The 24,355-nt window shown below is 50.8% G+C and overlaps 1 protein-coding gene across 4 annotated transcripts in view; it reads left to right on the top strand.

Moving 5' to 3' along the window:
• The window catches only part of JAKMIP1 (janus kinase and microtubule interacting protein 1), a 128,228-nt gene that overhangs the window by 7,790 nt on the left and 96,083 nt on the right, over nt 1-24,355 (top strand). For 2 of the 4 annotated variants that reach the window (XM_044226235.1, XM_044226237.1), the window contains exon 1: nt 9,401-9,450. The exons of 1 other annotated variant lie outside the window; for it this stretch is intronic. The gene's annotated coding sequence lies outside the window, so the exon portion shown is untranslated. Of the gene's footprint in view, nt 1-9,400; nt 9,451-24,355 lie in introns of those variants that run through there. One more of the 4 variants, XM_044226238.1, reaches the window with a different exon arrangement.

The following is a 24,355-nucleotide window of genomic DNA, read 5'->3' as shown; positions in this document are numbered from 1 at the left end:
GAGTCTCCAAGTGCTGAGTGATATATACGCTTGCTTGCCCAGGGGTAGGCAGGAGGCTCCTGGAGCTGAGCTCCTGTTGACTGGCCGCCAAGCTCCCGTCCACTAGCCGCTGAGCCCCTATCCACTCACTGCCACTCAGCACCATTGAGCCCTGAAACCTGGCTCCTCTGAATTGATCTGGGCTGGTGAGTGAAGAATACACACTGGATTTCTAAGACTTTGTATCAATGGGAGAGTGAAAAAGATCTCAGGAAAAACTGTGACAGTGATTACACATTAAAATTTGGATCTTTTGGGCCAAATGAATTCATTTCACTTTTTTTTTAATGTGGCAACTAGAAAATTAAAAAATCAAAAATTGCAGGTGGGGTTCCCATTGTATTTCTTTTGGGCAGTTCTGCCATAGTCTCTCATCTCCTTGAGGGCAGGGGCTGGGCTGCAGGGGCTGTGGCTGTGCCTTCTGTGAAGTAGACGGCCCTGGGCAAGTTAATTCAACTTTGTTGTGCTTCAGTTTCCTCCTCTGAAACAAGAAGCCCGACTGAAGACAGCCAATGGCACTACCTATTTGAGGGCTTCTTGTGTGTCCCTGGAAGGAATGAGGGCCCCATGAAGAGCAGGTAGGGCAAGATCCCTGCCCACATCAGCTTTCATTCTGAGGAAGGAGAGACCCACACCATCTAAAGAAAACACAAACCCAGTCAGTCCCTAAGGCTGTGATTGCTCTCTGAAGAATCTAAGGAAGGAGGCGCTGTGGACATCACACCTGCCAAGAGAGCTGTATGGGAACTCTAGCTGGGAGCTCGCAGTGATGGGTTCTCGGTCTGGCCCGGTGCCTAGCAGCAGAGATGACCACTCTGGGATGGAGCAAAAGCAGCGGCCACTCTACTAAGGCAAGCCTCCACCTGATGGCTCTAGCCTTTTCAATCCCTGCATGTGATAACATCAGGATTTTGCTGCTGTTCTCTGAAGAATTTGCAAACTCACGTGCATTTCCCATGGCAACTGAATGCTGGAAACCCATCCCAGCAGCTTTCCCAAGGTCAGCTCTGATTGGTTGAGAGCCAACTGATCAGCCAGCTCTGATTGGACAAGAGTAGATGATGGCCAGCTCTGATTGGTCGAGGGCAAGACCTCGAGCTCCGATTAGCTGAGGGCAGTTGCCTCAAAGTGTGGCACAACCGTCATCTTTTTGCACACATTTCTTATGTCCTGTACCCCATCTCCACTACTTCCTACCAGGCCTGGGAGGGAACCTGCGTTTCATCCCTGATCCAGCCAGGAACTACTAAGGGGACAAGTCACTTCACCCCTGGGAGCTCTGGAGTTCTTCTGTCGGGGTGACCCCCGCTGCCCAGGCCCATCATAAGGTGCTTGTGCTTCACATAGATGCCGGGGGAGGGCTTTGTTTCAGTTTTGCAGGGGCCATCTCGCATTGTCCTCCTTATTTTCCACACGCACACCTGCCTGCGGATGCCCGGCATGGTCCTGCCTGCTAGGGTGGGAGGTTGAGAGTGCGGTGTGCTCACAAAGAAGCAAAAGGAGCCCCAGGATAGGTTATGGGGGCGGGAGCATCTTTCTTCCCCCCCCCCCCCACCCCATTGGGCCCACACCACCTCAGTATTGCAGAATGAGGGAATTACCTGAGGTTGCGCAGGTAGAAATGGCAGTGGTGGGCCTGCTCCGGCCTCTCGGACAGTTGCTTATTACATATGAGAAGTGTGCAGACCTTAGCTGGGCTTGCAAAGCCCCGATCGTCTGCTCCCAACTCCATTGCCATTATTTATCTCAGTCGACCATACCTAGCTGCTGAGCACTGCTCTTTCTTCCAGATCCTCCTTTTCCAGCTCCCTCTGCCTGAAAGGGCTCCCCACCTCTCAACTGTAACATCCTGCTTGCTCCATAGCCCAGCTGGGATGTCAGTTCCTCTGTTCTTCCTGGGCCTCCAGGAGAGAACTGTTTCATTACTCTGCAAGTTCGGATTGAGTGGATGAAGTCACCGGGGCTGGATTAAGACAGGAATAGCCTGGAAGCAGAAGAATGGACCAAAGGGGCTGCTTCTGCTCATCCTAACTTTGCTAGCATGGTGTGGCCTGCTCCTGCCTCCCTCTCTTCCCACACCTTCTGTGGAGCATGTGTCCAGTTGCACCATCTGCCCACTGCTCCCAACGGAGCCAGGCTTCTGCACATGCTGTTCCCTCGGATGGAATTGCCGATTCGCTTTTCCTGTCCTCATCCACGCAGTGAACCTCTTCCACTTAGGATCCACCATTAGCCTTCTTTCTTCCAGAAAACCTTCCCTGTTGCCCACCCCCCCCCACCATCCCCCCGCCTTCCCCAGAACAGGTTGGGCATGTCGCCAGGGCTTCTGCTGCCCTAAGCATCCCTCTGCCACTGCCCTGGATGCAGTATTGCAGCTGTCAGTGCCTTTTCTGACTTTTCCACTAGGAAGAAGTCTCCAGAAGGTTCTGGGAGGCTTGAGATGCCCTCTGATTCCCAGGAGGCTTCCCAGAGCCTGGCGCAGGGTGGGCTGCACAGTAGATGGTCAATAGATTTCGGGCCTTTAGTCCCACAGATCCCGATAACCCTGATAATGGCAGTGCTGGGCGGGGCCCCAGCTGGGAGGTGGCTGGGTTGTCTCCATTGTTTGTGTTGAGTCTGTTCTGTCCTTAACTAGCCTCACTCTACTCTCTGCAGCAGCTACCCCTTGTGACTACCCTGCGAGCCTTAGATACCCCATACACAGAAACACCCCAGTGGCCGTGTTAGCCCAGAGAGGACATGGTGGAACTTCTTATCTTCTTCATAAAGTCTCCTTCCCCCAGATCACCATCTCACCTTCAGTCCAGGACAACAGATAGACTAGCAGGCTGTTCTTCAGAGTCCAAACATCTCCTGTTTACTGAAGGTCATAGGTCTTGTTAAATTGTCCTGCTTTTACCCTTTCTCCCAAAGCGGCACTTTGGAAGACATGACTTCTCTTGGGAAGCTGGTGGAACAGCTTCCAGGGCCGGGGCAGCGGCGTGAATGAGCTCATTGAGCCGGGCAGTAATTGGGTTCCTGAAGCAAGTCTGGGGTCCTTTCAGGCTGAGGTCTAGAGATTCTTTTTGCCAGCCAGATACCTTATTGTGAACAAGGGCTTGGATGCCTACGGATTGTGCCTAATCTGTTTAAACCTTCAGGCAAGTGGGTTCTTTATTGACATTTATCTTTCCCTGGAGTCACCCAGGATGAGTCCCGTTGATGACAGCCTGGGCACTGTAGATCCCTTGAGTCTTCTACAGGGGTGACTAAACCAAATGCAAGCTACTTTGGACCAGAGACACAAGTGAGTCCTATTGCTGGGTAGGATATTGGAAATTGGGGGTGCTAGAAGATGTGGGGTGCCAGGAGCCTCCAACCTCAGATGTTGACAAATTATGAATTTGGGATTTCACAGTTCACAAGCACCTGAGTTGTAGCTTCCCTTCATGTTTGTTGATGAACCTGAGAGCTTAGTAGAGAAACTAAGAGGTCAAGTGACTAGGAGGTTGGGGATATAAGTCACTCAGGCAGGAATGTGGGCTGATCAGTTTGGGATGGGGTCTCGGCTATCCATTGGGACAGGTACACAAGGGACATCTGTTCAGCAGAGACTCATTAGCATCTGTGCCAGGTCTGCAAGAGCAATACTATGGCATTTGAAAATACCCATGCCATGGACTTTGTTGTGATTCCAACCACCCCTTCCCACTTTAGTTTGAAGCACTGATCCGTCACCACACTTAGAGTTACTCCGTATCATGAAGCGATTCCCAGATCATTGCAAGTGGCTCCATTCCTCCTGATGGGCAGTTCAATTTGTAGCTTCAAATCCTCCAACTCAGAAAGCTGGTAGTAGACATTTCTTTAGATGGTGTCCCACAACTATCGGACAAATTATTGATGTGCTCCCATTTGCTGGAACCAGAGAGAAAAAAATCATGGTTGATTTGAAAACCAGCCAGGGGCACCTGGTTGGCTCAGTCAGTTAAGTGTTCAGCTCTTGTTTTCGGCTCCAATCATGATTTCAGGGTCATGAGTTTGAGCTCTGCATTGGGCTCCATGCTGGGCATGGAGTCTATTTAAGATTCTCTCTCTCCCTCTCCCTCTGTTTCTCCCCCTCCTGCTTTCAAGCACTCTCTTAAAGAAGGAAGGAAGGAAGGAAGGAAGGAAAAGGAAAGGAAGGAAAGGAAAGAGAAAAGAAAAGAAAAGAAGCCATTAAAGAAACTGAAAATAGTAAGAGTGGTAATTTTGCGACGTGGATTAAAAATAATTAGTCTTTTGAAGTTCTTGCTCTACTTTTTATGCCAAACCCAGTGTCTGATTCACTTAATCCAAAAGAGTGTGGTAAAGGAGGAGCAGAGGAACCAAAAAGACATGAGGCATGTAGAAGACAATCAGTAAAATGGCAGACATGAATTCAGCTATACAAATAGTAATGTTAAATGTGAATGGGTTAAACAATCCAGTCAAAAGGCAAAGATTATCAGAACATATTAAAAATGGTATAACTATATGCTGTCTACAAGAGACACAAGTGAGTCCTATTGCTGGGTAGGATATTGGAAACTTGGGGTGCTCCTGCCAGAAGATGGGAGTGGGGTGCCAGGTTCCCCAACCTCAGATGTTGACAAGTTATGAATTTGGGATTTCTTTGGATTCAAAGGTAAAATAGTTTGAAAGTAAAAGGATGGAAAAAGATACATCATGCAAAGAGCAAAGTCACAAGAAGACTGGAGTGGCTATACTGGTATTATATTAAGATAGACTTAAAAAAATAGAGATAAAGAGAGACATTTTATAATGATAAATGGGTCAATCCATCAGGAAGATATAAACAATCATGAACACATATGCACCTAACAACAGAGCATCAAAATCCATGAAACAAAAACTGACCAAAATGAACGGAGAGATAGATAATTTAATAATACATAGTTGGATACTTATGTACTCCACTTTCAATAACAGATAGAACAACTAGATAGAAGATCAACAAGGAAATAGAAAACTTGGGCAACCCTGTAAACCAACTAGACTTACCAACAACATCAGAATATGTATTCTCCAGTGTATGTGGATTGTTCTCTAGGGCAGACCATATGCTCAGCCATGAGACAACCTCAATACATTAAAAAGGACAGAAATAATCCAAAGTATGCCTTCTGACCACAAGGCAATGACATTAGTAGGCAATACCAGCAAACCCTGCCTGGCCTGTAGCTGATATTCAACTCCCTTTTGTCAGCCCAACATCCAAGACCTCCACTTGTCCTTCCCATTTCACCCTCCATCACTCCCACTCTCACCTTTACTTCCTGGCCAAACTGAGCTACTGACTTCCCCTCCCACTGTTTCCAGCTTCCTTGCATTTGCTCATGCTGCCCCACTTCCTGGAATGCCCGTTCCTTTGCCCTCCTGACCCCCATCCCATCTCCTAAGTTTGCATCCTGCCCTTCCTACCTTCCATGAACATCTGCCTCAGTGAGCCACAATGAGGAGAGCAACTGATCAGAGCAATGGTTCTTCAAGTGGGGTCCTGGATCAGCAACATCAGCACTCCTTGGGGGCGTTTTGGAAATGCACCTTCTTAGGATCCAGCCTAAGCTACTGGATCAGAAACACTGGGTTGGGCCCTGGTAGCCCGGCTTTTAACAAATTCTCTGGAAAGTCCTGATACTCCCTGCAGTCTGAGAACCAGGGCAGGCAGGGCTGGTCCCCTACTTATTCTGTACTTAAACAGTCTATCTATTGGGTCGTCACTGAGATGGTTGACAACTGGCTGGTTCCCTCCAGTAGGCAGAAATCACCCCTGCCATCCCACTGAATCTGTAGCTGAATGTGGAAACCCTTGCTTCCTAAGGGCAGTTCCTAGAAGGCAGCTCTCTGTACAGTGTGCATGCATTTCAAGCTGGTGCTCAAGGTGAAGGGGCTTGGCTTCTAATGGTTTCCTGTGGAAGAAAGCTGTCCTGGCCTTGCTTTTCTGTGCTCTCTCCCTCTTTGTGATGGATGTGGGCTCTAATCTCATTTCTAGGAAAGAGGGAAAGTGGCAGAGTGTGAACACCAACCTGAGCCAGGAGTCCCAGGCTCAGATTCATGTCCTGCCCACCTGCTGCTATAATGCCTTGCAGTGGTCCTTCTTCCCCAGGGTGGGAGTGTCTGCTGGGTGCTGGGCACTTTCTCTGCTCTCTTGAAGTGCACTGAGCAAGGATGATGATCATAGGTAATCATTAAACAATGCAATAGCCTTACCTCTCTCTGGATTTGTTTGCATGTTGTAAAATGAAAAAAAAATCTTTTTAAATTTAACAGCTCTACCATAATATACTCAAATACACAAAACAGGGAAATGATGGTTTATTATTGCATGTCTTTTTCTGACCTTAAACTTATAACACTTACTCTAAGGTCAGTACATGAGGATGGTGAGGTCACTTTGATGGATATAACTTCTGAAATGAAAAATTGAGGGTGGTAGTTGTGGTCTTAACAACAATGACATCCTCAGCCTTCCAGGATTTTGTTGTGGTTGTGGAAATAGTCTGTGTTTTGAGAATCCTCACATACCACACTTGGAATTGGTAAGGGTTTGATTGGTCACTTGGCTTGCGATCTCAGAATGCTCTGTACTGGGGGGTGATGGGAGAGTCTGGGTATTCACCTGGCAGCTCAGGTCCATGCAGTGGGGTCTGCAAAGGGTTAACATTTGGTGTGTAGCTCATTTGAACTTGTATGCTGTCTTTGTAGTTTAAAGTGACTACACATGAAAAGATAGAATCAAACATTTGTTGCTGTAGACCCCTGGCCTGCAAGCATCTTCAGGGAGCACCAAGGCTCCATGGAATGGGGTATGCAGTCCAGGCCCTCAGTGTCACCTCCCAGCCCCCTGATGTGCTGATGGTTCTGCTTTGTTTTAGACACTGGCCACCATCTTCTCATAGGCACCTGTGCCTATGTTGTCACCTACCCCTCAGTACCATGTGTGGTTCATTGCAGGATCTCAAATTCCCAAGTGTCCCATGTTGCACAGTCCTGGGACTTGGGATGGCAGAGCCTCCAGGACCATCACTGACAGAGCTGAGCTGCATGGGAGGAAGCCCATGAGGGCCAGCCCTTGCCTCACCTTGAGTCTCTGGACAGACCCCATGTCCTCCCAGGAGGGCTGCAGGTCCCGACTGCCCATTCCTTCTGCATAATGGTTCTTGAATTATTGGGTGTTTGGGGAAAACAGCAGTCATACCAAAAAGGGTGACCTTTTCCTGAAATTACTCCTGGCTTTGTCTCTCCTCTGCTTAACGGGTTCCCCCGGGCCCGGGATGAAGCACACAATCCTTGTCATCAAATCTGTGGCCTCTCCTGATGCTCTTGCTTTTACTGACTGTCCTTACCCAGGCTGCCACCCCCAAAACACCATAGACAGGAAGCGGGGGCACTGGAAGTGTATTTCTCATTGTTCTGGAGGCTGGGAGGTCCAAGGTCAGGATGCCAATCAATTTTGATGTGAGCTCTCTTCCTGCCTTCTTACTGTGTGTTCATGAGGGTGCAGAAGAGGGAGAAAGCAAGCTCCCTTGTGTCTTATGAGGGCACTGACCCCACCTGGAGGCCCCTACCTTCATGACCTCATCTCACTCTAATCACTCCCCCAAAGACCTAATCTCCAAATACCATCACACCAGGGATTTGGGTTTCAACATAGGAATTTGGGAGGGGGCACAAACATTCTGTGAGTGACACTGACCCCTCCCTGATGAACCCTGTGCCTTCTTGAACTTCCCAGACCCCCTTTCTTCCTCCTGACTCTGGGCTTCTGTGCCCTAGTCCTAGCAGTGCCTTTCTGCTACCTCTCCAGATGGCTTCAGGCTCATCTCCTTGGGTGCTTTCCTGCCCCCTCTCTGCCCCCCACCTCCGCCAGGCCCTGCACATCTTTCTGTCACAGCCCTGACCACATTGTGGGGCTGTCCTCTTTCATTGTCTTTCTTGCTCACCAGCTGCAGCTCAGGACCCACGAGGGAGTCACATTTGAGGCTTCTGTGCCCAGCCTGAGGCCAACAAATGTCTACACCTGATAAGGTCATTGTTGACCATCTTCCTTCCTGGCTCATTTGGTACTAATCCGGCAGGGAGTATCCTGGCAGTAAGGACATCTCAGGCCAAGCAACCCAGCTCTGTAATTATGTTCCTCTTGGAGGATCTGGTCTCTCACTACCTGACCCAGCCCCACCCCACCCCCATCATTTCTAGAGTCACCTTCTTGAGAGGAGCGAGGACATAGGCTCCGTGTGCCCCACCAGCTTTGTGCACACAGCAGGTGCTTGGTTGGTGTCTGTCGAAGAGTGCCCCAGGCATTGCACACCACGTTGAGTGGCTGGTGTAGAAAGGATGTGGAAACCGCAAACGAAGTTTGCTTGAGAGTCACTGGCTGCCCCTGCCTGTTCCTGGCTGTGTGATTACTTGTCAGCCTGGTGACTCATTTCAGCAGAGGTGGGACAGAAACAACCTGACACCTGGAGCCTTTTATGGGACTTCTTCAGGGGACTTTGTACATCATTAAAGAGGACCAGAGAGTTTGCCAAGAGCCAGCAAGTAGCAGTTGAAAGAGCAAAGGTAGGGACTTGAGCAAATCCTTTACTCACTTTAAGCTGACATTTTGTCTCCATAAGATGAGAATCACACGTGTCTCTCCAGGACCTTGTGAGCACTGGGATTATGTGTGTAAAGCGCGTGATGCCTGGTGGCTGCCCAGGGGCTGGCACCCTTCTCCCCCCAGGTGTGCACAACAGCCGGGACTTAGCTTGGTGCTCAAGAAGTGTACTTATTTGACCTCCCTTTGGACAAGGCAGTGTCCAGGCCACGCTTGGGGCTCTACGCTCAGGTCCTCCTGTAACACCTGTTGCTGGGAGTTACATAGCACAGCAGGTAAGGACATGGACACTGGAGCCAGACTGCCTGCTCACCCTCGCCTCCGTATTTGCTAGCTGGGTCCCCTTGGCCAAGTTACCTACCTCTTCCGGCTGGGACCCTAAAATGATGACTCTAATAATACCCATGTCTTGGGAATGTGGAGTGATAGATAATTATTACTAGTTTGGAACAGTTTGTAGCACCCAGGAATGGTGGTATGTGTATGGACTGTGGTTAGTATTACTTGGTGCATGTTGTTTGAGTTATATTGCATTGTGTCTGATGGGAGGGGACAACCCAGGCAATCCAGGATGCTTTGCTTCTCTTGCAGCTCAGGTATTAGTTCCCATGGCTTGTCCCCACCTCAGATTTTTCCTCCCTTTCAGCATCTGTAAGATTTTACAGCGAAGGACTAACAAAAACTCCACCGGCACAGGATGTTCTGCAAGAAGTTTCCTCATGTTCTTGTGAATGTTGATAACGGCTCTCAACCCTCTATTTGATGGGGATTTTGCAATGTGCGTTTTGAATGTGAGTAGACATTTTATCAGAAATTGTGTTTGTGGGAGTGTTTGGTGGGAAATTGAAGCAGGTGGGTTTTTTGTTGATATTGGAAGCTCTTCATGAACTGGGATATTTTGAAACCATAGCTTGATGGAAGTGTTGAGGCTAATACAGCGGTATTGAATTTGCTCTCAATATGCTTTGTTCTGGGGGGGCGATGGCACCGTGCCCTGGCTGTTCCTCCCTAAAAACATGCCTGGGTGCCTTCCAGGAGTGTGCCTGGAACGCTAAGTCCCGAGGATAGAAAACAAATGGACACAGTTCCTTGGGCAGCTGGGAAGTGGCCTTAGAGTCAGACAGACTTGGGTTCGAGTCCTGACTCTGCCCCTGACATCCTGTGAACATCACACAAGTGACTTCACTCTTCCAAAGGTGTTCCTTATCTGTCAAGGGGGGATGACATGGTGTTTTACAGGTTTTGAGGGTGGAGTGAGATTGCCCAGCATAGAGCCGCATCTTAGAAATGGCAGCTCTTGCTTTGACTGCTGCTTTTGGGTCTGGGGGCAGGAGCCTGACTTGGGGCTGCCCTTGGGCCCCTTCATTGCCTTTGTTCTCTGCCTGGCAGAAGGGGCAGGGTCACTGTCCGCAGAGGAGATGCCTGTGTCTGAGGGCGAGAGAGGCCTGGTTTCCTGTGGGTTTGTGGCTTTGCAACATTGTTCCGTTGATGGCACCTGGAAGGGTCTCTGGGATGCCAAGGAGCAGGCTGTAGAGGATGGGGGCGCCATGGCTGGTCTGGGCTTCCTGTCCTGGTGCAGGCAGTCGGCCTCTGAGCTGTTGCCTCTTCCGAGTCCCCCCACCCCCGCCTCCTCCCGCCCCACGTGGGTGCTTTATTTTCCTCTCAAGCACCATGAAGGAGCTGGGAGGAAACCAGGCCCTCGGAGGTGGCGGGGGTGGTGGAGCCGTGTAGCGGTCAGAGTAGGGGAGCCGTGGGGCCTCACAGCCTCACCCCCACACAGCAGGGCGTTGCGGGCACATTCAGAGAGGGCAGCCTGTCCTCCCAGAAGCAGTAGCTCCGTGTGGAGCCCACCCCCGCGCTGCAAGACTTCATTGCATGAAAAAAGCAAAACATGTTTGAGAAGCACCCTCTGGCCTTTTTTCTTCCCGCACATTTGTGCGCAAATTTCATATTTTGCCAGGGTCGCACTGTACCAACTTGGTAACCCGGCCTGCTTTTCAACACCACGGTGCGCTCTGAAGGTGAGGATCTATGGGATCCTCGGTTGTAGTGCCGGCATCCCTGGAAGGGGGCGGGGTCAGAAAACGGAAGGGGAGGGGTCAGCGTGACTGCCGGGGAAGTGGGTGTGCCCTGAAGTGGATGTAGGCTGTGCGGGTGTGGCTTCGGTGCCCAGGGCCTAGACGACTTGCCTTGGCATAGGGAGGCTTGGTAGGGGTGGGAGGAGAGGGCAGGCCTCCAGTGCAAGAAGCCTGGAGGCACGATCGGAGTCAGGTGCTTCCCAGGACGCCGGAGGGGTGGTGGCCTTGATGTTGGAGTGATGCAGCCATTATGGTGTCCTGGGTCAGTCCGCGTTTCAGTCCGGGAAAGGGGTTGCCTTAATTCACTGAATCTGTGCCACAGCCTCAGGAGGCAGGACAGCCTCGGTTCAGGTGACGTGACTTGGTGTAGGTCCTACAGGCAGTAAAGGAGGGAGCCAGGACTTCACACTGGATCTGACTGACAGGCTTTCTGGGGAGTCCCGGGCCTTCAGGGCAGGAATCTTGGCGATCATGGAGGGCTTCCTGGGGCAGGCGATGCTGTGGCGTATAAACCTTCACTAAGCTGAGTACACCACCAGGGTAGGAAGAGTCGGGGTTCCAGTGCTGCTGTCCTGTGTGCATTTGGATTAGACACCTTCCCTGGGCTTCCATCCCATCTGTACAATGGGGAAGTGGCTCCAGATGGCCTCTTAACACGTCCCTTCCAAATCGGGAGCTCACTACTTCTCTATATCATTGTTTGCTAAATATTTTTCCCTTTAGGGAGCCTGGTGTCTGACTACTGACACCCTCTCCCTTTCCAAGATCCCTTTGTGGCTTCAGGGTGCTAGTGGGTGTCCAGGCGGGGGTCTCCATTCATGACAGCAAAGACTGTGCCTTGCCCACCATTTTGAAAGGCTCTAACTCCTTTGGGCCCCGGAGCTATGGATGCCGCTAAGAGATTGGGCCTGTAGGGGATATCACAAAGCAAACCCTGGGACCTGACAGATCTGTGTTCAAATTCTTGGTCTTGCATGTTCAGTGGAAGCTTAGGCCCATCAGTCCACCTCCGAGAACCTCTGTTTCCCCATTTGTAAATGCGGCGGTATTCTCTTGCAGCCCTTAATTTCCTCAGCCCCACTGCCCCGTTGAGTGGGTCAGGGTGACGAGGCACAGTGCTTCTCTTTGTTCCTGCAGTAAAACAGCCCAGCAGCTAGGAGTGATAAGGAACTTGGTGAATGTTTGGAGAGATTAAAAAAATAGATCAAAATGTACAATGCAGCTTAACTCAAGCTTTAGGAATTCTTCCCTGTCCCCCCTGAGCAACTGGTCTGAAATGCACAGGTGTCCCCTGGCAGAAACCTCTCCATGGCTCCCTGGTATGCTTAAGGTCAAGTTCAAGCTCTTTAGGGATTTATATTCCTTCCTTCCTTCCACTAGACCTCCATTCACCTGAGGGCAGAACTGCCTTGATTATCTCTGTATCTTTAGTGCTTGGGAAAGTATCTGGCGCTTAATAGGTTCTCAAGAAATGGTAAGGATGCTGTTTATTGTTTGTGGAGCAGGGTACCTCACCACTGTTAGGAATGTCAGTTGTGGCCCCGTGGATGTCAGTATTACTATCTCTTACAAGGATGAAGAAGACAGGGATCTTGGCGGGATTCAAAATGAGCATTAAGTAAATAAATACATGCTTATCCTTTTAACCTCTCTAAAGGGAGTTGTTGTGGAGCATCTCTTGCTTTAACTGGAGACAAGAAGTCCGAGCCCTGAACCCAAAGTCTTTTCCAGGTTCAGAGACAGCCAAGGGTTGGCTGGCACAGGGCAGGGGGTGGGCAGGTGCAGTGTAGGGTGGCGTCCATCTGTTTGGACAGAGCCATGTGGGAAATCCCACCCGGTGGCAGCCCCATTGGCTAAGTCCTCAGCTGAAATCGGACCACCAGCTTTATTTTTATCATCAATACGTGGTGTATCTGCAATGTGAAATGCTTGTGGGATTCTTCATCACTGATATCTGCTGATTTCTAGTCATTAATAGTTTCCCACTGTGAGCATAAAACTGCACGAAAGTGATGAACGTCTTGCAAAAAGAACAAGAAAACGGCACTCACTTGTATTCCCGCTGCCCTTCCAACCACTGTCAATGCTCTTTCCAGCCTTGTCCAGAGGCAGCACGAATAAAATGTTTTGCTTTTTATGTAGAAGGAAGGGAGATTACTCACTTGTGCCCTGCTTCTGTTACTCCTGAGCTGAGTGACCTTGGGCAAGTTCTTCAACCTCTCCGAACCTCCGTGACCTCAGCGGTCCCCTAGAGAATTCATCTGCCTGCTACGGTTGCTGCTCTCAGATGGTTGGTTGGATGGGTGAGGAGAGCTGGAGTGGATCGGTGGTAAGGGGAAGTGGGGAACAGATGACGAAGGGCCCCATTCAGGTCCAGGATTAAGGGGCCCTGAATGAGAACTCTGTGTGGCTCAAGGTGACCATGGGTGAGGGGGTGAGTGGAAGAACCTCATGGGGTGGGAAAGGGTTGAAGGGGTGGCCAGTGGGGAGCACATTGTGGAGGGAGGCAGAAGAAACTGGTTCTCAGCAGGGAGATGGGTGTCCTGGTCCAGTTGGGATTGCCAAGGGGTCAGAATGGAGACAAGGGTTTAGGCCAGAAGGGGCTAGGGCTTTACATTCCCATTCCCAGGAGCCCTTTCTCAAGTGAGCCTGTGGATAGGCTCGGGCACCCACTGTAACTGCTACAAAGGCCCTCAGGGAGGGGAAACTGAGGCCCACAGCAGCTTTGTGGCTTCTCCAGAGTGACTCAGTAGGTTGAGGGATGTGAGCCTAGGTGCCCCTGCTTTTCTGCATCATGACCTGATTGGTCCTCACTGCCGGCTCCCAAGGATAGAGGGAACTCCTCAGTCAGGCTTGAGGGCATGTGGCTTGTGTGTTCTTAGACCAGGAGCCAAGGATCAGGGCTGGCATGAGATGAAGATCTCTAATCCTCTCTCTCTGGGCCAGAGTCCTCCCAGCTGCTCTGCCCTCGTGTCAAAGACGCTTCTTTACCTGATGATGCTTATTTCCTGATTTATCATTATATTTTACTTTTCTACCTGATTAATTCAGAGAAGTTTGCTGGTGGTCCAGGGTGTCTCTGACAGAGACATGGCTGCGTCCTGTAAATAGTTTCTTGTAACAAGTGCTCTGAGGCTTGGGTCAAGAAAAATCATCATTTTGCTACATTTGAACATGAAATGTATCAATGGTAAAATTTCCTGGGTTTGCTAATGGTGTTGTGATTTCATAACATCCTTGGTCTAAAGAGATAAAAGCCACAGCATTTAGGGTGAGATGCTGTGACGTCTGTAGTTTACTTTCAAATTGTTGACAAAAATAGAAACGTGTTCTTCTTTATCGGTAGATAAAGCAGATATGGAAAAATGTGAAAAATCAGTTGAGTCTAGATGACGGTGTAAAGCGTTCATTGTACTATTCTAGGACTTTTTCTATAGTTTTGCAACTGTGCAAAAATAAAGCTTTTGAAAAAAGTGCTGCTGACTGGGGAAGTGACTTGAGGATCTTGGGGTCCACCTATTGGCCCCGTGTTCCCCGCCCCATCCTTGTCTCTGTCCATTTGATGCAGGGAGAGCTGCTTGCCCCAGAGTTCAGTTCTGAGCAGCCCCTTGGGGTCCAGTTTTGAAATCGTAACAGAGGCTTTTGACAAAAAGTATTCCCCTCTCTATAGGGAAATCGTTAGATTTTTAGAATCTTTGCTTTAGGATTAATTTTCCTTCAAATTTTCATTCCTACCTTCTTTTAAGTTTTTCTCAAAATTTTATTGCCTTCTAAAATGGCTGAGGCAGTATTTGTTGTTGTAATTACTTAAACAGAGAAGAGAATATGGAAAATAGGAGACCCTCGTTTTCTCCATCCCCTCTGGGGGAAGCCAGTGGTACGTGGAACCCTCTAGAACACATACAAACATGCGTGGTCATCCAGTAAGGTTTGATGTCTTATCATTTTTATCCTTTGTTAATCTGGTTAGCTAACTTCCGACTTCTCCTTGAAGATGCAGCTTGGGGGTCATCTCCTCCAGGAAGTCCCCCAGGCCCTCTATGCTGACCTCATCCTTTGCAGTCATCCAAATCCAAGCCGCCTCTCCTGCCAGGTCTTGGGTAACACAAGGCCAGCTGTTACTGTTTCATGGTCTGTACTTGAGCTGGGAGTGCAGGAGATGCACAGTCAGTGTTAGTGGAGGGAACAAATGGGCACAGAAGGCATCCTGAGTGAGAAAGCCTTGAGCGCAGAGCCTTGCAGGTAGGAGGAACTTTCTCATTCTGAATGCTCCTCCTGGCCCTGGGGGAAGAGAGTGCCAGGGCCTGGGTGTCTGGGGACAGAATGTCACATTAGGGAATGTGGACACTCTCTCCTTGGGGCTCCCATACCCTGGTTGATTCTTTCCTGACACTAATACCCTATGTGGGTTGGGCTGATGGGGTGGCCATGAGCTCCCCAAGGGCTGGGCCAGGGCTGGGTTCTTTCTTCTCCCCAGGGCTCAGTACAGCCTGATTTTCTGGGGGTCTTGGTGGTGATAGGAAGAGGCCCAGGCCAGGGCTGGAGCAGCTCAGGATTCAGACGTGAACCTGGCCTGGTTCTTTTTATCTTCTGTGATCCTGACTCCTTCCTCACTGGAGGCAATGTTTTCTGCAGCTGGGATCTATTAATGTTATCTGCAGCTCATCTGACAGATGCCAACAATGGGGTCATGGCCAGCTTGAGGAAGTGGGAAGTTGAGAGGGCATGGAGAATTGCGTGGTGAGATTCTCAGCCAGCATGCTCAGGCAGTGTTGAGAAAAGGTCCCTTGCTCTGAGTAGCTGTCCTGGGCTCACCACCCATTTCAGGCTGGAGGGGCCCACTGGTCTGATGGTAGGATTGTAGACTTTAGAGCACAGGACCGTGGTTTCCAAGGCTTACATCCCAGGGTGTGAGCAGGGCTGGGAATTACCACATGGTGCCCTGTGGCCTGCCTTCTGGGAGAATGGTAAGTATCATTGGGGAAACTGTGGAGAAGTGAGAGAAGTTCTGCTTTTGTGTTAGATGTTATTAATGTAAATATCAATAATGCTTAGCTATTATACGTCTGTATAGCTTTGCAAAAATATGCACTTCACCAGTTTCAAATCCAGCACTTTCCCCATGGAGTGAAGGCATAAATGGAGTGGAAAGGTGGCTTTTTTGGCTCCCCTGATTCTGTGCCAGGCCCTCGGGAGGATGGTGGAGTTTGGAGATGGGAGGTGCATAGTCATGCCTTCAGGGCACGCTTGGCCTAGGTGATTTTTGAGGTTGAATCACAGGTATCCAGGACATGTGAAGATTCCTCTTCCATCTTCCCACACTGGTCACTATTTTGTACTTATGCCATTGGCATTAGGGTCTGAACAAATACTGAAGCAAACTGAAGCAAGTTATGTGACAGCTGGCTCCCTGGCCTTCTCTCTCCCAGCTTCTCATCTGCCTTTGCACCTAAACAGGCATTCTTTGCTGCTGGAACTGTTTTGTGAATATCTAGTGATGGCGCTGGTGGTGATGGTGATGATGATATGATGGTAGTGGTGAAGGTAGTGGTAGTGGTGGTGATGGTGATAGTGACAGTGATGATGGTGGAGATGGTGTTGGTGATGGTGGTGATGTTGGTGGTGACGATGGTGGCAATGGTAGTGGTGATGGTGGTGGTGATGGTGGTGTTGATTGTGATGGTGATGATGATGGTGATGGTGATGGTCATGATGGTGATGGTGGTAGTGGTGATGGTGGTGGTTAGGATGGTGATGATGGTGGTGGCAATGGTGGCAACGGTGATGGTGGTGATCGTGGCAATGATGGTGATAATGGTGGTGATGATGGTGAAGGTGATGGTGATGCTGGTGATGGTGAAGGTGATGGTGGTGGTGATGGTGAAGGTGATGGTGGTGGTGATGGTGGTGATGATGGTGGTGATTGTGGCAATGGTGATGGTGATGCTGGTGATGGTGGTGGTGGTCGTGGTAGTGATGGTCTTGGTGATGGTGGCGATGACTGTGGACACAGGGATGGTGATGAAAGTGGCAACAGCATTGAACCTGGAAATTCCAGGCATGTAGTAGACATTCTTTTCTCTTATCACTTTAGCTTTCCACATCTTTTGTTCCCTCACAACAACCTATGGTTTTGAACCACCATGGCCCATTTTGCAGGTGAGACCTGAGTCACAGGGCCACTCAGTGCCTGCTAGAGGAGGACTCAAAGCCTAATAGACTAGCTTTTGAACACTCAACCGGGGTTACCCAAGGGTGATCCTGGCACTGAGCATTCTTTCACCCGGGCACCTATTGGAAATGCACATTCAGGGACCCCAGCCTCTTTGACCCACATTGCTGGGGAGGGGCCAGTTCAGGGAAATTCGAGGCACCTGTAGAGTTGTTGTCAGGCACATTAAGGTTGAGAACCGCTGCCCTAAGCTGCCACCACTCCTGTCCTCAGTGGCCAGGTCACCGTGGACCCAAGCTCAGGGGACTCTGATCTTGTTACTCAGTGGCCTGCCAGCAACATGGCATCACAATGGAGCCCACAGGGCCCTGATCCAGAACTTTCTGCTTTGGTTGTATGCTGGAATTGACTTAGAAACCACCAAGACTTGGACTGCACATTGGAATCCTGAGTCGGTGGGACTGAGCAGAGGCTCTGCATTGGGAATTCTCAGTTTCCAGGTGATTCTCTCATGCAGTCCAGGTTGAGACCTGCTGCTCCAGAGCTGTTCTCTCTACTGTGGGTGCCTAGGTATCTGGAGAGGGGATAGTAGGACAGTAAGTCAGTCTGCCCCATTGAGAGTTCTGGTTTGGTGGCCTGGGGGGAGCCAGGCAGCGGCACGAAGAATAAATTCTCTTGATGTTCCTGGTGGGCAGCAGCTCTTGAACCGAGAGCTGGCCCTTCACAGCTCCCTGGGCCGCCAGACGTAGGCCCTGGGGAACGGCTTCTTATCTGGAGTGTCCCCTTCCTGACCATGACGGGCAAGGCACTTAGCATTCAGAGACCTACATGGAAACTCTGCTTCTGCTTCTCCCTCGCTGGGCCATGGGAACTTCGGCAGCTTCACTCCCCTCTCTCAAGCACTCTCTTCTCTGTGAAAGGGGAGAAAGAAACAATTTGCTCCAAGGAATTGCTTGAGAAATAGAGTAGCACAGTGCCCGACACCCAGGAGTCCCTCTCAAAAGGAGTACGTGCATCTGTCCAGCTACCATGGATTGCCACAGGCAGCAGCTTTCAAACGTCAGCGGGGGAGAATCACTGGGACCTGCAATATCTGGGCCTCCATGAGCTTCCCAGCACCCCTGGGGTTCTGATACAGGCAGTCTGAGAACTGCTGATGTGATTCTGATCATCTGCTGGCTGGGGACATCTGAGGAATGATGGTTATTATTCGCCAGTGGCCAAGAAGGACACCCCAGATTTCAGAGTGTTTTTGTTTTCTTTGGGTAAATACCCACTAGTAGGATTGCCGGATCCTACTTTAGTTCTTATTTCCAACTTTTGAGGACCCTCCATACTGTTCTCCAGAGTGGCTGTACCAGTTTGCATTCCTGCCAACAGAGGAGGAGTGTTCCCCTTTCTCCGCAGCCTCGCCCACACCTGTTGTTTCCTGTGTTGTTGATTTTTAGCTGTTTTGGCCGGTGTGAGGTGATGTCTCATTGTGGTCTGGATTTGCATTTTCCTGATGGTGAGTGATGTTGAGCATTTTTTCAAGTGTCTATTGGCCACCTGGAGTTTTCCTCTGCTGATGTGAAAATGAACTCGTTTGTCTTTTTGTTGTCAAATTAAGGGTTTTTTATTCTGGAGGTAGACTCTTTACTGGGTACATTTCTCCCTTCCTGTGGGTTGTATCTCCCTCTTCTTTGCGCTGTCTATATTCATTTAGTAACCTGCCGTAACAGCTATAAACTGGGGGACTGTTGCCCTTAGTCGTGATCAGAGTCCCATGGGCTCTGAGGAAGTAGGAGCTGGTGGAAGATGAGAAGGGGGAGGTGAGTGCGGAGACAGAGGGCTTGGCTCGTCCAGGCCAGTGCAGGACAGTGGGGACCGAGAGACAAGGAGAAGCTAGTCCTGGCAGGACTGGGGGCCTGTTGGGTGTAAGAGGGAGAGAGTGGGGGATCAGGTAGGTAGATTTGCAGGGCTCAGGCCTGAATGGTTGACTGGAGGGCAGCTCTTTGCATAGCCCAGGGCCCCAGGGAGGAGGAGGAGTGGGTTTGGAGTAAGACGGATTCGGAGACTGCTAAAAACAGCAGCGGTCACTGAGTGCCTCCCGTGGGCCAGGCTCCAGGCACTTTGACCTTGAGGAGCAGAAACTGTTATTGCAGACAAGGAAACTGAGGTACAGAGAGGTTAAGAAACTGGTCCAAGGCCACAGCGTGGTGAGTGGTGGGGAGCCTGAGCTTTGAGCCTCCAGGCTGTGCTGCTGTTCAGAGGCAAGGCTGCAGCACTGCCCCCCCCCCCCAGCTGCTCAGCAGACCTGGTCTCTAGGCTAGCTTCCACCTGTGGCATCTGTCCAGGACAGAATGGTGACCCCCAAGAGAAGTGTGCATGTCCTGATTCTGGGAACCTGGGACCATTACCTTATGTGGCAAAGGATGTGAATAAGAATTTTGAGGGGAGGAACTTATTTTGACTTAGGTGGTGGGGGGGGGTCCTAAATCCAATGACAAGTGTCCTTACGAGAGTGAGGCAGGAAATGTGACCCATGGAGGGGAAGGCTATGTGAAAACGGGGTAGGGGCTCCCCAAGCCTGTTATTTGTTAAAGCAGCCATGGCAAGCTAATGGCAGTCTGCCTCCTGGGAACCCCGGCCTCTGAACCCTGCAGATCACAGGCCTCCAGCTCTCAGGAGTATGACTGTGTCTTTCCACTTAAAGAGCCTGAAGCTGGATATGATCGGGAAGCAGCAGAGCTGAATGTTTCAGTCTCTCTCATGTCCCAGGCTGTGGCCTCATGCAGTCACGATGGGGTTTCTTGGGAAGAAACCTTGGACCTGGCAGGCTGGGATGGATATGCCTGCTTTGCTGCTGGTGGGAGGGCACAGCAGTGCACAGCTTGTGGGTGCAGAAGGCCTGGGCAGGCTTTTGCAAGGCTGTCCCTCAACTCCCAGCGACTCCACAGTCCTTGTACAGTCCCAGACCCCCTCCCTGAACTCCTCCCTGACTGCATCAGCTGGCTGTCAGGTCATGAGCAGTGCTGATGACTCAGGACACAGGCTTTGGAATCAGACACACTCAGGTCCCACACCTAGCCCCTGGCTGGGTGACCTTGGGCAAGTCAGTCCGCCCTTCTGAGCCAGTTTCCTCCCCCCTTTACAAGGGGGATGCGGATGACGTGGTCATGCTGAATCCCTAGCAGGTGGCCGTGGCCAGAGAAGAGTTGATGGATGGGACGAGATGGACAAGATGGCAGTCACTGCCATGACTGCCTTGTGCAAGTCAGCCTGTTCTGTGAAGTGAGATTGTAGCTACGTTCTGGGAATAAAAAAACAAAAAACAAAAACCAAAAAAAACAAAAACCAAAAAATGTAAAGCCTCATTTGGGTCATGTTGAAGAATGAAGACATCTGTCTGCCCTGCTGCTCGGCTCCACGGGAGCCTCACCAGGATGGCCAGGGTCAGGTTCATGTGGACGTGGAGTTTCCCAGGCCCCAGCTGACCTGACGAGGCAGAGCAGGCTTGGCTCTGGCGCTGGGCTGTGTCCTGGCCCCTAGTGGCCTGGCCTGGCCCCCGCCTTGGTGGGCCTTCCCACAGCTTCCTCACATCAGTTGTCGGACCCGTGGCTGGCACGGGTTCCCGTCGTCCTCTGGTAAGACAAGGTCTGAATTCGGTAGTGTCCCTCACGAACCCCCTATTGACCTCGCTCCCCCGCGCCCTGGCACCCCCCTCCCTCGAACCCCACTGAGCTCTTAGCATCCCACATGACTCCAGCCTGTTCCATCCCAGACATGGCTAAGCCTGCATGCACGTTCTGCCCATGCAAACCCTCCACTCTGTCAGTGAGGTGTCGTGTGCCCCACTGTGCAAATGTGACGTGAGGGGCACCCCAGTGCAGTCTGTCCCTTGGGCGCCTGTGTCCCGTGCATCTCCAAGTCTTCCCAGTGATTCTTCTTGACCATCCCCTGACCACCTGGGCACCTTGCTTCCCCCTGGTACACCAGCTCCCCTACCTGGAATGTTCCATTCCTTTTCATCGGGTCAGCACTTTCTCCTTCAGAAGTCCCCTTGGCATCCCTTCTTGCTCAAAGTCTTTGGGGAGGGGCGTTTGGCTGCCTCAGTTGGTTGAGCAGCAGACTGTTGATTTCGGCTCAGTGTCCTGGGACCGAGCCCCGTATCTCTGTGCTCAGCGGGGAGTCTGCTTAAGGATTCTCTCTCTTTCTGCTCCTCCCCCTGACATGCACTCTCTCTCTCTAAAACAAATAAGTAAATCTTAAAAAAAAAAAAAAGTCTGGGGACCTCTGTGTCTGGGACAGTTTGACCTTCTCATGGGCCAGTTTCCTTTCTCTCAGAGCCCCTGTCTGGGGTCTACCATCTGCCCAGTCGTAGGTGTGTTTGACTAATGTCTGCTCCAGCCACTTGAGGGTGACATGTGCTGGTATGGACACTAGCTTCCCAGTACCTATGGGGCTGTACACAGGGGAAGGGGGGGTCAGTGAGTGTCCTCCCACTGAATGACTGGAGAAATCCAGAGAAATACACAGAGTTCCTCCAAGGAACCGCCTTCCTTACTCCTATGGGCCTTAACCCTGTGCTCTGATTGAAGTCCCCTGCCCCCATGCCCTGATCCCCGTCCTGGCTGGCTCTCATGTGTGCTAACTCTCAGGTAGCTCAGGGCCACTTTCTCCAGGACCCTCCCTGAAGCCTGGGCCCCCACAGGACTGTGGGATTCCCTGTCAGAACTCTGATGTCCTCTCTCTCCCTAGTGATCTTCCCCACTGGACTGATGTCTTCACGGAAGCTGGGAGGGACCCACCCCCCACTCACACATGGGGCATTGAGAGCAGATGCTCCCTGGGCATGTAGGATGTGAACGAGTCAGACCCAGTAGGTGCTAATCATGACCTGGGGACCTACTATGTGCCATGAACCATGCTAGGCACTGAGCACAACAGACCACGCCCCTGCCTTCCTAGAGCTCATCTGCAGGGGCAGGAGTGGGGAGGGGCACCCACATGGACAGAGGTATGACATGGAAGGTGTGCTGAAATCTAGAGCTATGTGAGGGGAGGTCTGGAGAGGCCTGAAGGGAGTGAGGGAGGAAATCATGTGGGCATTTGGGGGAAGGATGGTTCAGGGAGAAAAGTAGCAAGTGCAAAGGACCTGTGGTGGGAACATGCTTAGTGGGTTGAGGGGCAGCAGGAGGCCAGCGTGACTGGGAGCAGTGCCCAAGGAAGCCAGGATGTGAGGTCTCGAGGTGTTGGGGGTTATCCATGATGGCGGACCTCAGCAGTATTTGATGGCAATGATGCTGTCTTACCAGAGCCCATGCTTTTCCTTCCCAGGACCATGCATCATTAACCCAGCCAGTCTGGGGCTGTATCCTCTAGCCTGACTGGCATGCCAACACCCTCACAAGCCTCTCTGCTTCCACTTGTAGCCCTCAAAGCTATTCCACCAGGGAGCCAGAGGAAACTTTTTAATGGAAACTTTGTGTTCTGTTGCTGAAAGCCCTTGACTTTGTGCATTCAGAAATAACGGAGCTGTGTCCAGTCACTGGAAAGAGTACAATGCCCTGATGACTCCTACCCTTGGGGAGGCTGCATCTGCCTCCAGTAGGGGCTTCCCTTGTCTGTGATGACTTCCGTTTCCGTAGAGCCCTCCCACCCTCCATGCGGTAGCACTGCATCATGGGAAGAGAATGGGACAGGGTTGGACAAGCCTGGGGAGGTTATGTTCTTTGACCCCTTAGTACCTTGGGTTCCCTGTTTGTAAGGTGACAGCAGTATCCGGGTCCCCTCAGAGGGTTGGACTGACTAAGACAATGGGGCTGTGATGCTCCAGCATGATACCTACACATGGGTTCAGGGACCCTGAGCAACTAGGGTCATCACGTCATGGACGGACTGTGACAATAATCATCAGGGAGGAGAGTGTCTGGGCAGGAAGGCTGGACTCAGTGGGGTCCAAGTCAACTTAATGGTAAATGAGTTAGATTACAGAAGGCAGGCTCAATCTGGCAACATGGAGGTCAAGAATAGTAGAGGCCAGAATAGGTAAGTGGAGGTCAGAGTGGATAAGTGGAGGCCAGGGGAGGTGAGTGGAGGCCAAGAGAACTGCAGGAGCTGAAGCTGTACAGCAGGGAGGCAAGGAGGCCATGCAGACAACGGATGGAGATAGCCTCGAATGACTGTGAAGAAGCAGAGAGAGGCAGAGGTTTGTAGGGATTGGACACAGAGATTGGGGCGGGAGGGCTCTGTTTTGTTTTAATGGGACTGACAAGTGAGGCGCTCCTGCAGAGAGGACAGAGTGGGGAAGTTTGGGGAAAGGTGGGAAGGAGGGGGCGTCCACAGCCAAGGAGAAGAAGAGGTGTTGATTTGGGAATTTGGGCTCAGTTCAATTTTTTTTTTTTTTTAATTTATTTGGGATGCCTGGGTGGCTCAGTTGGTTAAGCCGCTGCCTTCGGCTCAGGTCATGATCCCAGGGTCCTGGGATCGAGTCCTGCGTCGGGCTCCTTGCTCAGTGGGGAGCCTGCTTCCTTCTCTGCCTCTGCCTGCCACTTTGCCTGCTTGTGCTCTCTCCGACAAATAAATAAGTAAATAAAACCTTAGAAAAAAAGATTTTATTTATTTGACAGAGAGAGAGAGAGAGAGAGGGAGAGAGAGCACAAGCAGGGGGAGCAGCAGGCAGAGGGAAAGGGAGAAACAGGCTCCTTGCTGAGTAGGGAGCCCCATGTGGGGCTTGATTCCAGAACCCTGGGATCATGACCCTGGATTTGGGCACAGCATGCTTTATTTAACCAGCTTTGTGCTTACCTGACTGAGCCACCCAGGCACCCGTCCATTCAGTTTTCTTCTGTGTCCTTAATAAAGAAATGCCATTTTTCTCTCCTGAGAAAAATTCGGTGCAATTTTTATCAGCTTCTTTTAATTTGATTATAAACGGACTCACCTTCCAGTTTTATGCATGGATTGCTTACTGCTGGTATGTAGGAAAGAAAGCAATTGTATTTTTGTTTGTTTGTTTTTTAGCATCTAACCATTATCCATTGCTTTAGGAGACCCTGAAGATCCCATCAGTGTGTTTCAGAACAAATGTGTGACTTATACCTCTCCTCATCTTCATTTCTTCCCCTGTTTTCTTGGTCTCAAACCCACCCTCTCCCATCTCTCCTGCCTTTGGTAGGAGCAGGCCACCTTCTCTTTCCAAGAATTCCAAGCCTCTTCCCCCTGCCTCCACATGGAAATAGCTTTCTTGGTTCACCCTGTTCGTGAGGGCTGTGATGTCAACAGGTGTCTGTATCCATATGGGTTTTTCCCTGAGAAAGAGGATCTCACTGCTTGTCACTGGCTTTTCCCATGCAGCAGGTGTCGCCAGGATCTTCCCACGGCTTCCACAGTTTGGGCACCCCATGCTTGATTTAACCAGTTTTGTGCTCTTCCTTTCATTCCGGACCACGCCCTTGTCTGATC

This window comes from Neovison vison, chromosome 11 (assembly GCF_020171115.1).
Source record: "Neovison vison isolate M4711 chromosome 11, ASM_NN_V1, whole genome shotgun sequence".
Lineage (NCBI taxonomy): Eukaryota > Metazoa > Chordata > Mammalia > Carnivora > Mustelidae > Neogale > Neogale vison.
Note: the sequence above shows the minus strand (reverse complement) of the source record. Positions and strands in the feature narration are given on the sequence as shown.